Here is a 12,869-nt window from a genome sequence, read left to right on the forward strand (position 1 = left end):
CCAGGATGTCTGGCTCTAGGTGAGACAGACATATATGCTGTATCTTGTGGTTAAATAACCATCTAATAAGATTAAACCGGGACTTTTAAGACTACCAAAGACACTTTCCTACACATTTCACTGCCTTAAGTGGAAATGCTCTGGTGAAGTCCTGTCTGCTGTTGTAGGCGAACCAAATGACTGCTTTCAGAGTCTTAAGTCCTGGTGGGTTACATGCTACTAGATTGCCCCAGGCCAAAGCGGCACATTTCAGGAGGAAAAATGCAGGCTTAGATTCCAGGATATTTTGCTTCTGACTTTTTTAATCAGCTAACTTTCGATGACTTTGGGCTACCATTGGACAGTTTGAATATTCCTGCTTCAATTTCCCTTCTTTGCAAAAGACAGTATTGGCCTTACCCTCCTCCTTCTCTGGACCTTTTAGAAGGCTTATGGGTTGTTATTACTCACAAGGTCTGGGATTTCATAGATTAACTGCTTCATATACATAAGGCACTATATAAATTCCAGGTATGATTTTTTTTTTTCTAATTTGTTTCCCTTTTTTGTACCATAGTTTTCTGGCCAGCCAGGTTGATCTTTAAAAAGTTAGTTTTTTTTTAAACTCTTGTTGGTATTTATTTTAAGATACTTCTCCAAGAACACAGATGTCTCCTCCTTTACAGCATGAAAACTGTTAAGGAACGGCTTGTTGCAATAAAATCGGAGGAGGGAGATGGCCTCGATGCTGTCTTTACTGCTCATTCACTTTCTTTTTAAGCTGTGCTTTCAGTGTTATCTCTTCATCCATCTGCTCCTAAGCAGGTTTCATCAGTCAACGTCCCCTCTAAAATTTCCAAAGAGACATGTCTCATCCCGGGACCAATAGTTCAGCTACAAGCACTGTCACCTCTCCAGTGGTCACTGGCCACAGCTGGCTGCGGCCAGATCTGAGTTCCACCACATCATCGGAAGCCAACCCAGAGCATAGACTCACCTCCACTCTTGCTTCATACCACCAGCGGCTCAGATGGGACCCATGTAATAACTAAAAACCAGAATGACCCAAACAGCCAGAATCAGCCTCCATCTTCTGAGAACAGATTGTACCTGGCAGGAGATGTCCCCTGAGTGAGTGAGTGAAAGTTGCTCAGTCATGTCCGATTCTTTGCGACCCCATGGACTATACAGTCCATGGAATTCTCCAGGCCAGAATACTGGAGTGGGTAGCTTTTCCCTTCTCCAGGGGATCTTCCCAACCCAGGTCTCTCACACTGCAGGCAGATTCTTTACCAGCTGAGCCACAAGGGAAGCCCAAGAATACCGGAGTGGGTAGCCTATCCCTTCTCCAGTGGATCTTCCCAACCCAGGAACCAAATCGGGGTCTCCTGCATTGCAGGTGGATTCTTTAGCAACTGAGCTATCAGGGAAGCCTGAGATGTCCCCTAGGAGAAGCATTTTTGGCAAGCCATTCGCCCTCTGGCATGCCTGTCAATACGACACAACACCCATTGGTTCTGGTGCGGAAACATCGAGATGGTAACTCTCACTTGCCCTAATTTCTTTCTTCTATATTACTCAATATTTCTTTCTGAAGAGATGACGCTGATGTGGCTTACAAGAGATTCTTACTTTATTAAAAAGCATTTGTTTCCTATCACCAGGATAAATGTTTTCTATTCCGTCAGGGAATCTCAGGTAAGCTGCTTTCAGAGCACTCCAGTATCGCAGAATAGTGGCAAGCGAAACAGCACTATGGGAAAAATCTCTCTAAAGTAGGCATTCTAGTCACCAGGCACCGTATTTTGTTGGCTGTTTCATCCTGTCAGTGAAGGCAAATAAAAAGCAGTAGTGATTAAAATGTAATCTTCCCTAATCAGCTAGAGAAAATGCTGTGATTATTAAGAAATCTCTCTGTGTTGGGTTCTTTTTTTCTGCTTTTGCGCTCATAGTTTTGAAATGCCTTTCATTTCATGACCAGTTCTTCTTTCTTTCGAAATAATTTTGAATTCTGACCTCCTAAAATGCTAACTTTCTTAAAGCATTTTAATCTCTTACAGTTTATGTTTTTTACAATCACATAATTATTTTTAAAAATGAGGACTGAGAAAAGCATTATACATCAGTTGGGTCAGCTGCATCTATTATAAATGGGAAAAATGAAGTGAGAAATGACATACTTTGCCAAGGCCACATAACTCATCAGTGACATGCCTCAGACTAAAACTTGGGCCTCCACTCTGTCACATCCTCAGGAAAAAGACTGAATTTAGAAACTTACATCGATGTCGACACTGTTAGAAACACTGCTGCTGGTATTATCTGCAAAGGTAAATGGAAAAATTAGGAGTATGATCCTGGTAATGTGAAATTACTAAATACAAACGTGTCTTATTTAAAAATAATGTACTCTAGAGTCTTAAAACCGAGAGTGATTATTTTCTGACTGTACCAAATTATTGTTTGCTTAAGATTGTCCATAACTAGTTCTCAGGACATTTAAAGCACAATTTAATTCATTTTCTTTATTCCCATGGGGCTCTCTTGTCATCAGGAATTCCCTGTGCATGTATGTGGCTTCTTCCCAAGGCAGACTCTCACTCCTTGAATTGTTCACATCCATAGTGCTCCAAGTAAAAGTGAAAGGGAAAGTTGCTCAGTCTGACTCTTTGTGACCCCATGAACTATACAGTCCATGGACTTCTTCAGGCCAGAATACTGGAGTGGGTAGCCTATCTCTTCTCCAGGGGATCTTCCCAATCCATGAATTGAACCGGGGTCGAGAGAAGGCAATGGCACCCCACTCCAGTACTCTTGCCTGGAAAATCCCATGGATGGAGGAGCCTGGTAGGCTGCAGTCCATGGGGTTGCTAAGAGTCGGACACGACTGAGTGACTTCACTTTCACTTTTCACTTTCATGCTCTGGAGAAGGAAATGGCAACCCACTCCAGTGTTCTTGCCTGGAGAATCCCAGAGACGGGGGAGCCTGATGGGCTGCCGTCTATGGGGTCGCACAGAGTCGGACACGACTGAAGCGACTTGCAGCAGCAGCAGCAGCTCCTGCATTGCAGGTGGATTCTTTACCAACTGAGCTATCAGGAAAGCCCTCAGTGCCCTAGTCCCTCACCAAATAGTGAGCCATCATTTCTCACTGAATGAACAAGTGATCAAATGAACTTTTGAACACCCCTATTATGTAAATGAGAGTAAGTCAGTATACTTAAAAACTTGTGTATGTTAATTTTTTATTTTTTAAAGTGCATAAAGGTAAGCAGAAAGGCATCTAAGAATCTTAAGAGGAGCTTCCAAGGGATTCAGTTAAGTCCTTGAAAGAAACCTATTTAACTTTTGACACTGTTGGACAATGAATTTTTATGACCAATTTTTATGACCACATCCAAGAAAACAGTAAGTCAAGTTTATTGTTTATTTAGAGACAGATGTGCCCTGTAGTTAGCATCAAGGACTAACAGAGGAGTAAATGAAACGCCAGTTCATTTGTTTCATTTTGGGAAACAGAGATGGGGGCTGGGGAGAGGTGTCTGCTTCCTGGACTAGCTTTCACTTGTCTTCTGCATGACCACTGACCATCCATCCTTCAAACTCTCAAACCCATTGTCTTTATGCCAAAACAGACTGAAAGGAAGAAGGTAGATGGAGCAAGGCAAATCTGTCCTTTCTCTTGTGAAAGCCAAGGTATGGATCACTTAGTAGTGGAGAGTGGTAACCTTATACTGGTACACAATGGCGAGCGTGTAAAATATCACAGTAAATTCATTACTAGACAATTATAGACTAAGCCACTTGACCTCAGAGTCAACTTCCTTCTCTGTGAAACGGTGGTAATACTTAACATTGCGCAGGGGGTTCTGGTTTCAGACCCGAAGGCCCTCTCTGAGCGTGAGAGAGTGTTTCACTGCCAGCCTTTCTGCTGCCGCCTGCACCTTCTTGCAAGAAAGCAGGTGCCGGACTGACTTCTGGAAAAGCAGGCAGTGTTCATGTGTGGCTTTTACCAGCTTGCTCTTGCTGGGTTTTAGATCTGGAAATCGAGGGGACCCCAGGGCGGGGACAGATGACCAGATAGTTCCCAAGAGTGTAGAAACCGTAGGCTTCTGCCCCTTTCTTTCAGGATCAAACTAAATAGACTTCCGTGTCAGCTAAATATGAGCTTACCATGACCTGAGGCCCATTTAATTTTTTTTCCACACATTTCCTTCCTGGTGAGAAAATAAAAGAAAAGGAAACTTCACCCCTAAGTTCTGTTCCATTTCTGTATTTCTTCATTCTGTTCTTCATTTTAAAATGTCCACAAAATTCTGATGATGATGAAAGTAAAATATAACAGCATGCCAAGACTGTACTAATTGATTCAATTGGGCAGTATAGTGCTGGGTGTTTCTTTCCTGTTTTTTTTTTTTAATAGAATTTTTTTTTTTAATTTCAGTGTTCAGTATCATAAAGTATAAGAGAAAAAACAAAAACAAAATTTGCTTGTGACATCATTACCCAGTCCTACACCCTACTGATATGTGGGTGCATTTAATTTCAAATATTTTCATTGTACCTACACCTATTTTTGCAAAAAAAAATTACTTTTCCCTATAGAACTGTTAACAGAGACTGCTTTCACTTTAATGGTATGTTTTAATTTTAAAAAGATAGTAATATCCATAGTTGAGCTATAATGTCTATTTAAAAATACTAGCCTGTGACTTTTTAAGTATATTTGAAACTGTCCAAGAAATCTAATTTAAAAATTAATCCAGCTATAATAAACACAGCAAAATTCTATCAAAATGTTCTTTTTATAAATTCACTTTGATTTTTGAGGGAAAAAAAAAAAGGCAGAGAAATCTTGGCAAATAGTTTTCTTTTCGTGGTCCCAGCTTGATAATCTAATAAGGGAACTTCTTGGATACATATTTCACTATTTGAGGGAAGAAGGCACTTTGAGGAGACTCCATATCTGGTAAATATTGTGCATTAAAGTAGATAAACAGTAGTAAGCCATCCTCCTGGCCTGAGGCAAGAGGAGTAACATTTTGCTATTTCAGATTAGGAAGTAATTACAGATTAATTTAACACAGTTGCTAGTCATTTTGAAACAACTTTGAAGCCTCCTATTTTTTATTTCCTTTTTTTTAATCTGTGAAATTAAGATTTGATCTGAAAACAAAATCAATACAGCTCACGTGCTATTTCATTTTATGAACCTACTGTGATGATCTCATTCTTTACTTCTTTTCATAGCCTTTGTCCGGCTCTCATCTTGTAATGTTCCATCCTATTTTTTTTTAATTAAAAAATTTTTTTCTTGATGTAGACCATTATTTTTGAAGTCTTTATAGACTCTGTTACAATTTTGCTTCTGTTTTATGTTTTGGTGTTTCTGCTGTGAGGCCTTTGGGATCTTAGCTCGCGGACCAGGGATGGAACCTACAGCCCCTGCATTGGAAGGCAAAGTCCTAACCACTGGACTACCAGTGATTAGAACTGGTGAATAGAACACTATTAGTGTTATTCACTATTAGTGAATAGAACACTGTTCTGTTCTTCTTTATCTGTACCCCATTATGTAATAGTTTATCAGTGTAAAATGCTGTCTTTCTCATCTATGAATCTTTACTCGTCAACTGCTTTAAACGTTCTCTGTATGTCTTGCTGGATCCATAGACATCTCTGTACATGGAGTGTATGGATGTATTAAATTTCATTTTTCATGTGCAGAAGGAAAGAATTCCTTCTGCAGAAATTCCTCTGTCTTTTCTCTGTGCAACATCCTGTATTGTAAGCCATCACCAACATTTTACCCTCTGCTGGCTTTACCTCTCTGTAGAGTGGGAAGATTCATCCTGTCTTAGAGATGAGAAAGCTGGAACCCCGTAGGTTTGGTAACTTCTCCAAGATGACCTAAAGACTGAGCCTGAACTCAAACCAGGTCTTCAGATTCCAAAAACCAGGCTTCATTCTCCTGCACACTTGAGATGGTCTGTTTTGGTTTATTTTTTCCAGCTATGTAAAGTTTTCAAAATTGTTTTACCTTAAAAAGAAGGTTTTTTTAAAATCATATTTGTGCAGAAGTTTTTCTTCATTTTATTATATATTTTACAATCTAAGTTAATGTGGGGCTTGATCTGGGGATGAATTAATTTGGAGTGATTTTTGTATAGGCTAGAAAACCAATGACCACACTTGTTATGAATCTCTGAGTCAGGAGTAAGCAGGTTCTGTGAGTTTGAAGGGAGTACCTGTGAATAAAATGAATGGAAGATCTGATATCAAATTTGGATGCTCTGAAGACTTTTTAGCCTACTTCTCCACTGACTTCAGAGATTGACAGAAACAGTCTTCAATTTTGAAATATGGCTCGGGCCTGTTTTTTTTTGTTTGTTTTTTTGTTTAACCTATGTGAAATTTTAAGAAGCGATTTATTTCTCTCTCTCTCCAGTGTCACTCTGCTATTAAAGTTTGACACATAGTAGGAGCTCAGTCAGGCTTCCCTGGTGGCTCAGATGGTAAAGACTCTGCCTGCAGCCTAAGAGACCAGAGTTCAACCCCTGGGCGGGGAAGATCCTCAGGAGAAGGCACTGGCTACCCACTCAAGAACCCAGTCAATATTACTTGAATGAAGAAACGATGAGGGCCCTTACAAAATATGCTGGTTTTATGGTTGCGAGTCTCAGCACACAACTTAGGGGATGTTTCTCTATAAGAACCTTTACTGTGAGTCCAGCAAGATGGTGTCAGTTTTAAACTAACCCTCCCAAGGCAACACCGGATTTCTACCTTAGGAAGCAAGATCCTTGTCTAAGACACTTTGATTATAAGCTGCATGGCCAAAATGGTTGGCTGAGTATCAGAAAACAGAATTAATCAGAACATCCCACTCTCCATGCATTCCATATAATTGAGATGCTACTTGGGTACATGTGAGAGTACGGGTGATATAAATACATGTATTTTTAAACCCAGGCTGAATTTTGTGGGAAAAGTTAGGGTTTGTGTTAAATTCCATCACTGCTCTATTGCATGTATCAAATAATATAGGTAAATACTTTACTATTGACATGCTTTTCTGGAAGTATTCCTGAGAAGCGTGTTTCTTTTCCCAGTGAAAGAGATAATATAGTCCAGCCTGATAGTGGAACGTGACATGAGGCAGGGGCATACGTTCTTAACAAATAAAGTCATTAAAACTTTCAGTTTAAACTTCACCTCATTTGTTCCAGGCGGTGCCCCTGGGGCTCCTGTTTGAACAGCACACAGCAAGGTTAGATCTAGGAGGCACATTTTTCATTAGCTTCTTTTGAAAGATGCCTGCAGTCAAATCCCTTGAAGGACTCTCCTCGCCCAGAATCATTGCTGCTCTGTTGGGTAGGTGAGATGGATGATTAAGGTACAAGGAAGCCGCAGACTGAAAGCAGCTGAGAAATGGAAATTTTAAAGATAAACCGATCAACATGCCTGAAAAATCTATATAGGATAGAAATGAGGGGATGGAGAATTAGAAATAGAATTTCAGGCACCATTTCATGTCCAGGTATTAGAGTCAGATTTGGGGAATCGGATGCGAGGAAATAAGAAGTGTCTTTTTGGCTTTTAAAAGAAGTATTTCACAGTAATTTAAATGACTATTTGGACAGAAAAGTGTTTGGATTGGAGGAGTTTCTTCCGAGATTATTTTCTGGTTTATTTTCTTTTTAAGTAGAACTTAAAAGTCAAGTGAATAAATCTTAGGTGCACGTATGTATGGGCTTCCAATGTGGCTCAGCCAGCAGTTAAAGAATCCACCTGCCAATGCAGGAGATTCGGGTTCAGTCGCTGGGTTGGGAAGATCCCCTGGAGAAGGAAATGGCAACCCACACTAGTATTCTTGCCTGGAGAAGCCTCATGGACAGAGGAGCTTGGCGGGCTACAGTCCATGGGGTCTCAAAGAGTCGGACACGACTGAACACACACACATGCGCATACGTATGTATATAACTGTTTAACTTCCCAGATCAAGATTCAGGACTTTTTTAGCTCTCCAGAAGATTCATTCTTATCCCCTCCTAGCCAGCCACCCGCCCTGCCAAAAAGAAGGTGGCCAGTGTTCTGAGCTCTGTCATCACAGATTCCTTTTGCTGCCTGTAACATCTTGGGAACGGAGTCATTCAGGATGTGCTTTTATGTCTCAGCTGCTTCTCTGAGACCCAGAGATGTAGTATGTGCAGCATCCTTACTGCGTGGTTACTCATCTCTTTAATTTTCATAAAATCAGTAAAGAAGGCAGAAGTACAGTTAGAAGGGGAGACAGAAATGAATGTGTTGGAAAGGATGGGGTCATAAACCATTTGTATTCACTTTAAAATGCCCCTGCTTCTCCCTGAGTGATTAAAGGTCAAGTTTATCATGATTTGGGCCTCCATATATCAAGAAAAATTCAAACAAGGTTTACTGCGCTGTCCTGTCCAACGTGACAGCCACTAGTCACACTTAACCTTAGAGTTAGTTGCTCATTTGTGTCCGACTTTTGTGACCCCTTGGACTGCAGCCCACCAGGCTCCTCTGTCCGTGGAATTCTCCAGACAAGAATACTGGAGTGGGTTGCCTCCAGTGTTGCCTCCAACACTTGACCTACCTACATTACATTAAACTAGTTAAAATGCATTAAAATTACAAATATGGTTCCTAAGTCGCACTAGCCACATTTCAGGTCCTCGAATGGCCACACGTGGCCACCCTACTAAATGGTGCAGGTATGGAACATTGTCTCCATTCTTGCAGAAAGTTCTGTTAGACAGCTGCTTAGAAAACTGGCTATGAGTTTCCTTCCTCCTCTTCTTCCCCATTTTCCCATCATAATAATATTCTGGTGGGTTTATTTATATTTTCATTGTAAATTGACATTTAATTCTGTGGTCCTCAGACCATCATCTTCAAGCTTCCATTTCCTGCACTTTCCCTCCGTACTTGGAAAGAAAACAAGTAGGAGAATTCTCACAGTGTACTGAAATTTTGCTGTGAATTAATTTCTAGAATGTACCGTGTGGTCTCCTTCCTGCATCCCACAGTGAGTTGACTTCTCACCTATCAGATTTCAGCTTAGACTGTCTCCAGGGAGTCTTCCCCACCACTCCTCCCAGCCCCCAAGCCTGGATTACATGTCCTCGTAGTTAAAACTGCCACAGTAACCTGGCTTCCCCCTGCCTATTGTACTTGATTGTTTCCTGTCTCCTCTCTCCCACTGAACCAGCTTGCTGAGGCCAGGGACCAGCCTGTCCTGTCCCCCGGGGTATGTGCATCCTTAGGGACACTGCCTGAGACTGTGGAAGGAGGGAACAGTGGGCTACACGAGGAGGGGGCCATAACCGAGTAACTTAACATTAGGATGGGGTTCCGTCCACCAGCCCACCACCCGGGTGAGGAGTCTGTTCCAGAGGAGGAATGATCAGAAACACCACCATTCTGTCTGGCCACTTTCCAAATACACCTCAGTGCCCTGAGCTGTTTCTCCAGCAGCGATGTTGGCACATTCAAAACACTTGTGCGCTCTTCTGGTTAAAGTTCATGGTTTTCATCTCATCGGAAGTGATGTTGAAAGACACACACAAACTAATGAGATGATGCTGGGAAAGTGATTAAAGATGGGAAAGTGGAGCTGAAGCATGGTGATAATAGGATAGAAAGTTTTGCCATGTCTGTCTGCAAGCAGCTGTTCTGGGCATCACAGACCAAGTCTCACCAACCCAAATGACCCCATGGGGAGGTGGCTGTATCCAGGAAAGGTAGGAAGCAGGGTAGGTAACAGAAGTCCCAGCTCAGTCTAGCTTTAAAGATGAATTTATCTTCCCGAGTATCAGGAAACATAGAGATTGGAGGCTCAGAGTCGGTGGATCCAGTGTCTCAACAGTGCCAGGGAGGATCCAGCTCAGCCAGCCTGGGTGTTGGCTTCATCCTTAGGCTGGTAGGGAAGTAGCTGCTGCTGGCAGGTGCAGACATCCTATCTGAGACCTCAGTGTCCAGTTAAAGAAGAGAGAGCGCCAGTTCTGGTTACTGGAGAGGGGAGGAGGTAGCCACGGCTGAGTCAACTGAAACACCTGGAATCAGTGCAACAGATCTGAGTGTCTCCTACAAGCGCTAAGACCACCTAGCCCCAAACACGCCCTCCTATCCCGAGCCTGTGGATTTAAAAAGTCCTTTTAGCCTGCACCAATGTGGAAAATACTGAGTGAAAACCCTTTATTCCATTAGCTAATAGCAGTTAATACCTTAGAAATGATCTAACTAAGGGGACAAATGCAGAACACAGAAAACTCCCAGGATGAGAAGACAGAGCCTCAGAGAAGAGCTAGAAGGGCTCACCAAAGACGAATTGTAACCCTTCAAGTCTTACTGGAACCAACAGGAACCCTACTGTATCAGATCAGATCAGATCAGATCAGTCGCTCAGTCATGTCCGACTCTTTGCGACCCCATGAATCATAGCACGCCAGGCCTCCCTGTCCATCACCAACTCCCAGAGTTCACTCAGACTCACGTCCATCGAGTCAGTGATGCCATCCAGCCATCTCATCCTCTGTCGTCCCCTTCTCCTCCTGCCCCCAATCCCTCCCAGCATCAGAGTCTTTTCCAATGAGTCAACTCTTCACATGAGGTGGCCAAAGTGCTGGAGTTTCAGCTTTAGCATCATTCCTTCCAAAGAAATCCCAGGGCTGATCTCCTTCAGAATGGACTGGTTGGATCTCCTTGCAGTCCAAGGGACTCTCAAGAGTCTTTTCCAACACCACAGTTCAAAAACATCAATTCTTCGGCGCTCAGCCTTCTTCACAGTCCAACTCTCACATCCATACATGACCACAGGAAAAACCATAGCCTTGACTAGACGAACCTTTGTTGGCAAAGTAATGTCTCTGCTTTTGAATATGCTATCTAGGTTGGTCATAACTTTCCTTCCAAGGAGTAAGTGTCTTTTAATTTCATGGCTGCAATCACCATCTGCAGTGATTTTGGAGCCCAAAAAAATAAAGTCTGATACTGTTTCCACTGTTTCCCCATCTATTTCCCATGAAGTGATGGGATTGGATGCTATGATCTTAGTTTTCTGAATGTTGAGCTTTAAGCCCACTTTTTCACTCTCCACTTTCACTTTCATCAAGAGGCTTTTTAGTTCCTCTTCACTTTCTGCCATAAAGGTGGTGTCATCTGCATATCTGAGGTTATTGATATTTCTCCCGGCAATCTTGATTCCAGCTTGTGTTTCTTCCAGTCTAGCGTTTCTCATGATGTACTCTGCATATAAGTTAACCTACTGTATAGCACAGGAAATTAGACTCAATATTTTGTAATAGCCTATAAGGGAAAAGAATCTGAAAAGATAGATGCGTGAGTGTGTGTGTGCACATTTGTGTGCTCAGTCGTGTCCGACTCTTTGTGACCCCATAAACTGTAGCCTGCCAGGCGCCTCTGTCCATGAAATTCTCCAGGCAAAAATTATGGAATGGGTTGCCATTTCCTTCTCCAAGGGATATTCCAGACCCAGGAATCAAACTGGTGTCTCCTACGGCTCGTGCATTGGCAGGCAGATTCTTTATCACTGTGGCACCTGAGAAGACCAGATATATATACATATACATATATATGTGTGTGTGTGTGTGTGTATGTGAAATGAAAGTGTTAGTTGGTCAGTCGTATCCGAATTTTTGTGACCCCATGGACTATAACCTGCCAGGCTTCTCTGTCCATGGGGATTCTTCAGGCAGAAACACTGGAGTTGGTATCCATTCCCTTCTCTAGGGGATCTTCCAGACCCAGGGATAGAACCTAGGTCTCCAGCATTGCAGGGAGATTCTTTACCGTCGGAGCCACCAGGGAAGCTGTATAGATATAGAGATAGATATTATAGCTGAATCATTTTGCTGTGCCCATGAAACTAACACAGCATTGTTACATCTACTATATTTCAGTTAAAAAAACGGGGATGGGGGGAGACTTCTTTGATGGTCCAGTGGCTAAGAGTCTGTGCTCCCAATGCAGGGGCACAGGTTTGATCCTCAGTCAGGAAACTAGGAGAAGGGGATGACGGAGGACAAGATGGTTGAATGTCATCACCCACTCAATGGACATGAGTTTGAGCATGTCTGGGAGGTGGTGAAGGACAGGGAATTCTGGCGTGCTGCAGTCACAAAGTCACAGGGTTGCAAAGAGTCGGACACAACTGAGCGACTAAGGGAACTAGATCCTGAAGCCGCCACAGAGAGAGAAGATCCTGTGTGCCACAAGATCTGGCAGAGACAAATCAATTAAAAAAAAAAAAAGTCTTACTAATCTGCCTGAGCCCACCCATTAGGAAACTTTGACCTAAAGGGTTAATCCCCCACCTCCCATCCTCCCCCCACAAGGAAACACTGGTTTAATTTTAAATTTAGCAATATCCATACATATATGATTTCCAGTGTACATGGTATATATTCTGAGAAATCTGGATTCCTTCAACCGATCAGTTACGCTTTCTTTTTTCCTCCTTCTCCGTAGACCTGGCAGTGTTAGAGCTGTGCTGAGTGAGGTCACAGTCTAACTACAGTATTAACCCTGCAAATCTGTTCATTTTCACCCCAGCACCCTGAGGCAGGGTATAGAATGTGTCCAATTGAAAAACTATTACAGACGCTACAGTGCTGTGATGGACTGAATTGTAACAGAGACTAGGGGGTGTGTGTGTGTGTGTGTGTGTGTGTGTGTCTTTAGCCAAGAAATCATTTTCTAAAAGCAAGTCAGGTAGTACGTAGTTCTTAAAAGTGGATTATATTATTGTACTTTTATGATTGTACTTTTAAAGGAAAAAACGCATTTTCTGACACCCAGATTTTAAAATGCTGTTGACTATTTCAGCCTTCACTGCTTTACATTT

At 42.2% G+C, this 12,869-nt stretch overlaps 1 protein-coding gene across 4 annotated transcripts in view; it reads left to right on the forward strand.

Moving 5' to 3' along the window:
* KCTD1 (potassium channel tetramerization domain containing 1) overlaps positions 1-12,869 on the forward strand; it is a 212,581-nt gene that overhangs the window by 146,332 nt on the left and 53,380 nt on the right. The gene's annotated exons all lie outside the window — the stretch shown is intronic.

Source organism: Bos indicus, chromosome 24 (assembly GCF_029378745.1).
Source record: "Bos indicus isolate NIAB-ARS_2022 breed Sahiwal x Tharparkar chromosome 24, NIAB-ARS_B.indTharparkar_mat_pri_1.0, whole genome shotgun sequence".
Classification (NCBI taxonomy): domain Eukaryota; kingdom Metazoa; phylum Chordata; class Mammalia; order Artiodactyla; family Bovidae; genus Bos; species Bos indicus.